Here is a 9,090-nt window from a genome sequence, read left to right as displayed (position 1 = left end):
TCCCATAGAAATGAGTGCCCTGCATTTCGGTGCTGTGTTGTCTTCCTTCATCAGCCTTCTGTGCCTGATCCTTGCCTTGGCCACAGACTATTGGATAGACAATAGTCTTCTCGGAACCCGTCTGGGTCTATGGAAAGTTTGTACGGACCGTGAATGTTACCAACTTGGTGTGGAATTGGTGGGAGGTAAGATTCAATATTCCATAATGCATTACTAATCTGAAAGGTCCAGGATCCTCCACCTTGAATCTTGTGTCTGCATTGGCTTCTTACAGCTTCTTTACATGCCATCCGAACCTTCATGTTTCTGGGGATGATTAATGGCGTTTTCTCTCTCGGTGGGCTTTGTGTCCTGTTTTGGAAACCCCTTCTTGGCAATATCTCCATGAGCAGCACTGCATGGTTTGGCAGCTTTACTGCAGGTAAGGATCTGTACAAGAGTCTTTTCACAGATACCATTTTTGTGTGTGGCTTAGTTTAAAACTATGACTATTATTTGTGTGTGTGTGTGTGTGTGTGTGTGTGTGTGTGTTTGTGTGTGTTATAATTCTGCTAACTGCCAGCAGTTTGATCCTCACTGGCTCAAGGTTGACTCAGCCTTCCACCTTTCCGAGATTGGTAAAGACCCAAGTTGTTGGGTGCAATATGCTGAGCACCTGATGTAAATCCAGGTGCTATTGCTATTTAAAACAGCCTCCTCACTGTCATTCCTAATTCTATATTCTGCCTGCTTTTGAAGTTCCTTCAGTTCAGGTTTTCAGAGGAAGACAGTTAATGAAGATATCTCAAAAGATAGTTAATTCCACCCTTTTTCTTATGGGCCACCCAGTCCAAATGTTCACCAATCTCTTCTTTCGTCTTCTTATGGGAAACAGCCAGGCAGGCTGGGACATCTGCTCAGTGTATCCTTGAGGTGACAGCAATGTCTCATGGAAGCTGACGGATGCTTGAATACCGTTCTCCCACCCCTCCATCCCACCCACCCCATTGCCTGTTATTGTCAAGTGGCAAACAAAGGTGAAATGTAGATGAAAATGTGTGTGAGCCTTGAGAGCATGGTTGGGGCCAATGAATCTAGTAGGCATTTCCAAGGGCAGAAAAGACATGGCTCCAATATCTCATAAGATGGCACAGTTTAGTTGAAGGGAGATGGAACATACCCATCTTACACACCATACCCAAGTGTTCTTTGCAATGAGAGTAGAAAAGCCCATTGGTGTCTTCCATACTTCTGAAGGAAAGGTTTCTACCTCTACCTCTCTCTTGATTTTCAGGCCTCTGCGTCATGATTGCCATGTCCATTTTCACAGGAATTACTAACACCCCCTACTATGGATGGTCTTTTGGCTTGGGTTGGGCCTCTTTTCCTTTGTATCTTCTAACTGGTAAGGATCTTTTTGGATACCCTGGTGAGATTTCTTTTAAAGATACATCTTTATGCATTCTGTATATTTTCACAACAATGAAACCTATTTCATTTCATTTTGGGTTGGGAACTAAGCACATTTCCCTAGGCTTTGAGCAAGCAAACAAGTAGTAATTAATAGAATGAGGGACATGGAGTTCCAAGAAGAACTAAATAGGTTGCCTCTCCACAGTAGGGACAGAATTAAACAGGGTGCGTGGGAATCGGCAAGATATCTAAATGACCTGATCTCCCCAAAACAAAGAATAGCTTTCTTCAGAGCCAGATTTAACATTCTTCCTTCAGCACTCCTCCAGGGCAGGTATAAGAGAACACCTATAGCAGAACGGGTTTGTATATGTGGTAAAGGAGAAGTGGAAGATAATTCACATGTTCTATTACACTGCGAGCTATACAGAGCTTGTAGGTCTGCATATATTCTCCCCTTATTAGAGAGATTGCCAGGGAGGGCAGACCATTTTTATCTAGGCTTTCTCCTCCAGGACCTGAACCCTGTTACCACGTATGCAGTGGCAAAGTTCTGTGCTGCTGCAATGTCCATAACAAACAAATTGGCTACAGAAGTATTGTACCATCTTGTACCAATTATCTGGACATACCTCTAACAATCTTTGGACCATTATGTTATTATCCACTTTTAATGTCAATACTTTTTCATTATATTTTAATGTTAGTATTTTTTAATATAGTTTAAAAACTAATGTGTATTGCTGGTCTTTGACCGTAATAAAGATTTTACTTACTTACTGGCAGGAGAGGAATCAGCAACATTTAAACCAGAGGTGGGTTGTTAATTTTTTTACTACTGGTTCAGGCGCCCTCCCACATGTGTTTGGGCAGGTGGGTGGAGCCTCCTGCTGCAGCTACTACTGGTTTGGCCAATTCGGGCTGAACCGGCGGCAATCTACCTCTGATTTAAACATCCAAACATCTATATATCCTGTATTGCAGCTTATCCAATCCCTTGCTTGGTTGGGACCAAAAATATTTGAAGTTCCTGGCATTTAGGAGATGCTAGTTTACCTCACATATCTGATTTCAAGACTGTGTGCAGTTAAGAGCAATAGGTCTATTCTGGACCTTCCACTGACTTTTAAGGATTAGAGCTTGGTCATAAACAGGGGGATAAAGAGATGAGGTTGAGTTCAGAACCCCATAGATTCCTGGTTATTTATTTCTTTAAAATTCTACTTCCTCTGCTGGGTGGCTAATCCATTATTTCTCCCTTCCGACAGGTGGTCTTGCTTATACATTGCATAGGAGTACAGCAGCAACAGCGTAGGAGAAATATGACACTGTCCTTGGAGATGACCAGGGAAACTGAATTGGTAACCTGGAGGCACAGATCAGAATTATTGGTCCTGTACCAAATTTATAAGATGAAGGATGAAGGCAGAAGAACTACTTTAAATGTAGTAAAACAGCCATACATTCCCAGCCGCTCCCCATCCCATTTTTTTCTCTAAAATATTCAGATTGTTTCTTCCTGAAGTCCATTTGGATTTGTAAATCTTAACCTTGGCTGCATCTCAGATTTTCCCCTTTTCCATATCACACCTTTAAATTTTTATTTGCTAGAAATCAGAGTTTTTGTGTTTTAGTATAAGGAACTCTAAAGAATTACCATATTTTTCAGACTATAAGATGCTCTGAAGTATAAGACGCACCTAGCTTTTGGGGAGGAAAACAAGAAAAAAAATCTGCCTCCCAGTAATTTGCCTCCTTGCAGCAAACAGCAAACCTATTGCCTATTGATTTCTCCACAACCCCACCCCCCACCCCCATTTTTGGCCTCCGCAGCCTGTTTTTGGCCTATGTGCTTCCCATTTCCCCCCGGTTTTTGGCATACACTCTCAGGCTTTGGCATTGTATCATTGTATCATTGTATCTATCCTTCAAAGAGTCTTTAGGTCTGAAACTATTTGGAGGGGGAAATGGATTTGAATTTATGCAATTGAGAACTACTTTCAACGATGGCTTTTGTATCAACGACTGAACTTTTTATCTCTAAACATGTGCAAAATATCTTCTTCAATAAAAAGGCATAAATGTTTGCAATGTTTCAGGAGAATTTCATTGGAGAAAGAAAATTTGGTTGGAGTTGGATGCCAACTATGGCAGCTGCACCTCAGCACCACTGAAATTGGTTTTTTTTTTTTGAGAAAGTTTTTTATTGTTTTCGTTAAACTAAAAAAAATAAGAAAAAAATCATCTTTAGTTACATCTTGTTGAAAGCGTATCGATTGGTTACAAATATATTCCATGCGTTTCTTCCACAGTCCTTACATATACTTCATTCAAATCATGTTGTACATTTTAAGTCAAGAAAGAAAAGTTATGTATTTTACTATCCCTGTACCACAATTCTCATTTTGGTTACCATTGTTTAAACATATTTTTATCTAGAATCATTTATATTAGAAGACACAACCACCTACTGGCGTTCATTTACACTTTCAATAGATCTCCAATACCATTGCACCTTTATGACATGTTCTAAAATTAATTCGGTTAAGTAAGATATCTAAGCATTTCCCCCTCCCCCCGTAACACATCTGTATATATCATTAAATATTGTCCATTAACATTTCATTGTTATTATTGTAGTTAACTAAAGGTTATTTACTGATTATCTCCCCTCTCCTTTCCAAGCCCACACAATATTATAACTTTATAACCGTTTTTAAACAATGATTTATTAATAAGATTTATAGGACTTTTCCCTCAATCCCAAATTAATTAGTTACGTGCTAAGAAAATAAACATAAGACATCTAAGACAATCTAAGAAATATTAACATTTCTACTTGACAATCACCCAGAATGTATATTAGCATTTCTATGGTCTGGTTATTTATCCTAACTAGGGTTATTATTTCTCTATTAGTATCATAGTAAATTTATGTTAATGAATAAACATTCAGAGCACCACTGCAACTGTTGTTGTTAGATGTGAAGTTGTGTCGACCCATCGCAATCCCATGGACAATATTCCTCCAAGGCCTTCCTGTCCTCTACCATTTAAGCTCACGCCTGAAATTAACTGAATTAACTGAAATTAATGGGAACTAAGTAACTATTCATTCTTAGTGGGTTAGGGACTAATTTATAACCTAGTGAGTGCAACACGGAATTTAAACCTCTGATAATAAACTCATCTAAGACTGCAATCATCATAAATTAGGGCTGTTAGATATAAAATATGTTCAACAGCCAATATTTGAATAAACAAGGAGAAGGAAATGGATATGAAGAAAATTTTATTTGATCACAGACTAAACCGCATAGGACCAGCTGAATGTCACTCATGATTTACAATAATAAAAGGAGGGAGAGTGTAGTGTAGTGGTTCAGTGTAGTGGTTAAGGGATCAGACTAGAAACCGGGAGATTGTGAGTTCTAGTCCAGCTTTAAGGAAACAGCCAATTGGGTGACCTTGGGCCATCCGTTTTCTCTTAGCTCTAGGAAGGAAGCACTTGTGGAACATCTTACCAAGAAAACAACTGCCTTGCTTAGCAATGCTCACGTTTGCAAACTGGTAGCGATGGTAAGTTGATTTCACTCCTGGTTCAGATGACTTAAAATGGTTTAATGACTCAGGACGGCTGCGTCTGTTGCATTGTTGATATGTTGAAATCATTTTAAGATTTTAGCAAGCCAAGAATTAAGAAAGTCAAACAGGAAACAAACCTGTTTAGAGGAAGTGATAGTTATGTGTTGATGTAGTAACTGGGAGTGGAGCCCAAGCATTCTTGAGCGTTATCACCTATAAGAAGGCCAAGAAACAAATTCTAAGCTTTGAGGTAATATTTCTTTATCTCTTTAACCATTTAAGAGTTGGGAAATTTTATTCTTAATGAGCCCCAAGAAATACTGGATCTAATGATGACCTTGTGAAATAAATATTTTACACTAGGCTTATTCACATAAAGTTGTGGAAAAGTTGCATCTGTTTGGTTTATGGAATACTAAATACTATTTGTTTTATAATCAACTAGAACTCACAGTCTCCTGGTTTCTAGGCATCTTGTTCTTAACCAGCATGCCAAGCTTGCTGTACAGGTTGGTGCCAGGCCATCTGGCAAGGATGGGGTCAAGGTTTGAAAATGGGAATTTGGCTTTGTTTTAAAAGAATATGATGGGGCATATGAATGCTTTTGTGTTTCTGTTTTTAAATGGAAGGAAACTACCTCCAAATCATACTACAGCTTTGTGAAGGAGATTGACCAGACATCTGGGATAATATTTCATTTCATTTCATTTTCCTTTATTTGTATGCCGCCCTTTTCCCTGGGGGGACTCAGGGCGGCTCACAATTCAAAAAGGGAGGGGGGGAAAGACAAACAGTATTCAAATATGGAAACAATACAACATATTAAAAGAGAGCACAACAGTCACACAATTCGGGTGGGGTTGGAATCTTAACCCCAGGCCAGCCGGGACAGCCAGATCTTCAAAGCGGCGCGGAAGGATTGGAGGGTGGTGAGGGTCCGAATCTCCACGGGGAGTTCGTTCCAGAGGGTCGGAGCAGCCACCGAGAAGGCTCTCCTCCGGGTAGTTGCCAGTTTGCATTGGCTAGTAGATGGAATTCGGAGGAGGCCTAATCGATGCGATCGTATCAGTCTAGTGGAGGTAATTGAAGGCATGTCTTTCTTCTCTACTGGTGGGCTGTATTGCTAACTTACTGTGGATACAATGGCCTACAAGAAAGCAGGAAAGGCAAGAGACAGAATCTCTTCAGGATTTCAAAATATGATTATAATTTATACCAATGAAGAAGAGTTCTAATGTTTTATGGGGGCATCTCTTTCAGGACCTCCAAACAGCTCATCATTAATTGTTGGGGAGAAAGATATCAATTAATATCAATAAAACCTAAACAAATACAACAGGCAAACATCAGAAAACCTTTAATTTAAATTTTAAAAGTGAAGTCTTCACACTGAGGCACATTCAAAAGTCTACTTCTTGATTTGGATATTGATGACATGGATTTTAGTGAGTTACTTAAGGCAAATCTAAGGATTGTCATGTCCAGTTTTCTTTCTTTGTTTGCTATGTATCTTTTCTCCTTAAATGGTATCCAAATAGATTATTAAAGTAGGAAGTCATTGGGCTTTCTTGTTCCTTCTTTCCTCCCATCCCTTTTCTTTCTTTTTGTACAATATCTTTTAGATTTTAAGCTTTTAAATAAGGATTATCTCACTTCCCTCACACATCGTAGAATATAAGCCTTTGGGAATAAGGTGCTCAGAATAAATTAACTAACTTTCCTCAAGCAGATGCCCTTCAGGTGTATAGAACTACAAATGTTATAACATCTGCAGCAAGACCAATGGGAATGACATCACAACACATCTGCCAGATTTTAAAAAGCTGCTGAATTTAGTGAAATGACCATTAGAATTGGATACAGTGAAGGGAGGCTGAGGAATCCATCAATCCTTGTCACCAAAATTTAAAGCTTCTACGTGTAGTGAATTATTATTCCAAACTATTTTTTAGTACAGTGCTGCAAAATAAAATCTACAATTAAGTTCCAAGGGCAGATAAGGTAAAGGCTCCTTTGTGAAGCTCAAGTTACAATTAGGAGATTTATTGCTAGTTTTATTTACTTGTATCTCGCCTTTATTATTTTTACAAATAACTCAAGGTGGCAAACAAATACAAGTACAAATACAATACAATAGCAGAGTTGGAAGGGACCTTGGAGCTCTTCTAATCCAACCCCCTGCCTAGGCAGGAAACCCTATACCATTTCAGACAAATGGCTATCCAACAACTTCTTAAAGACTTTCAGTGTTGGGGCATTCACAACTTCTGGAGGCAAGCTGTTCCAATGATTAATTGTTCTAACTGTCAGGAAATTTCTCCTCAGTTCTAAGTTGCTTCTCTCCTTGATTAGTTTCCACCCATTGCTTCTTGTTCTACACTCAGGTGCCTTGGAGAATAGTTTGACTCCCTCTTCTTTGTGGAAATCCCTGAGATATTGGAACATTGCTATCATGTCTCCCCTAGTCCATCTTTTCACTAAACTAGACATACCCAGTTCCTGCAACTATTCTTCACCTGTTTTATCCTCCAGTCCCCTAATCATCTTTGTTGCTCTTCTCTGCACTCTTTCTAGAGTCTCCACATCTTTTCTACATCGTGGTGACCAAAACTGAATGCAGTATTCCAAGTGTGGCCTTACCAAGGCCTTAAAAAGTGGTATTAACACTTCACGTGATCTTGATCCTATCCCTCTGTTTATGCAGCCTAGAACTGTGTTGGCTTTTTTGGCAGCTGCTGCAGACAACTGGCTCATATTTAAATGGTTGTCCACTAGGACTCCAAGATCCCCCCCCCCACAGTTACTACTATTGAGCAAGGTACCACCTAATTCTGTATCTGTGCATTTCGTTTTTCTTGCCTAAATGTAGAAGTTTACTCTTTTCACCATTGAATTTCATTTTATTAGATAGTGCCCAATGTTCAAGTTTGTCAAGATCCTTCTGTATCTTAAGCCTGTCTTCTGGAGTCCACTACACCTTCCTGGTCCTATTTTCCCCACAACAACAACAACAACAACAACAACAACAACAACAACAATAACCCCTGTGAGGTGGGTTGGGCTGAGAGAGAGAGACATGCCCCAAAGTCCAGCTTTAATGTCTGAGGCAAGACTTGAACTCACAGCCTCCAGCTTTCTAGCCTAGTGCCTTAACTACTATTCCAAACTGGCTTTTGGATGACGGAAGAGGAGGGACAGGTCACACGAAGGACTTCACCTGAAATTTGTATGCGAAATGATCAGTTAAAGAATTTCTCCTGGACCATATAGCAGTCCTTGACTTCCAGCCAATGTTTCCATTTCTAAGCAAGGTGCTTGTTGTGTGAATCATGTCTGATTTTTAAAATCTGTTTTTTTTCTCACAGTTAAGTGAATCATTGCTACTGTTAAACGAATTACGGTATATGGTTAAGCAAATCTGCTTCTCAGAAGCCAGCTAGAAAGATTGCAATGGACCACAGGATGCTGCAATTATTTTAAATACATGCTGGTTGCCAAACTGCCCGAATTTCCGTCAGGTGACTAGGAATTCTGTGACAGTTGTAAGTGTGAACATGTTTTTTTTAAAATCTTTTTTATTTCCAAACATACAAAATATACAAAAACAAAACTTAGACATAAACTACACTTACACAATACATTGGGGCTTCCTGTTCCTTCTTATAGCAATTTCAAATCGACATAATTCTCCTTATGTTATTTCCCCTTCTAATATATTTCATTTGAGTTTCATCATTTTTAACCCTCTTATTTTAGTTATCTATCTGATATATTGGGTGATTACCTCCAATAAGTTTAAACTCTCTTCAGTGCATGTTTACATCGTGATCCTCCTTAACTTCTACTTTTGTAAGCATCAGTTTTATGTCATTTTTTTTAATGCTGTTGTAACTTCAGTTACTAAATGAAAGTCAAAGGTCACCTGTATCATTCATACCTCTTTTCAGGTCTTAATGTACAGATTCAAACTCTTTTTTTTTTAACCACAGTTCTTAAGTGAATCATTGCCACCGATAAATGAATTATGTGGTTAAGCAAATCTGTTTCTCAGAAGCCAGAGCTGGAAAGATTGCAACTGACCACAGGATGGTGCAATTATCTTAAATACGGTAC

General features: G+C 39.0%; 1 long non-coding RNA gene across 1 annotated transcript; it reads left to right on the top strand.

Annotated features, from left to right (window-relative positions):
* The first annotated feature begins 285 nt into the window (after nucleotides 1-285).
* Nucleotides 286-3,191, top strand: LOC148042986 (uncharacterized). The gene is made up of 3 exons (XR_015698277.1): nucleotides 286-421; nucleotides 1,274-1,384; nucleotides 2,661-3,191. It is a non-coding gene; the product is annotated as an uncharacterized LOC148042986 (long non-coding RNA).
* Nucleotides 3,192-9,090: the final 5,899 nt, after the last annotated feature.

Source organism: Thamnophis sirtalis, unplaced genomic scaffold, assembly GCF_051295495.1.
Source record: "Thamnophis sirtalis isolate CommonGarterSnake01/CBP01778 unplaced genomic scaffold, rThaSir2_p1.2 scaffold_13, whole genome shotgun sequence".
NCBI lineage: Eukaryota > Metazoa > Chordata > Lepidosauria > Squamata > Natricidae > Thamnophis > Thamnophis sirtalis.
This window is presented reverse-complemented; position numbering and strand designations above follow the sequence as displayed.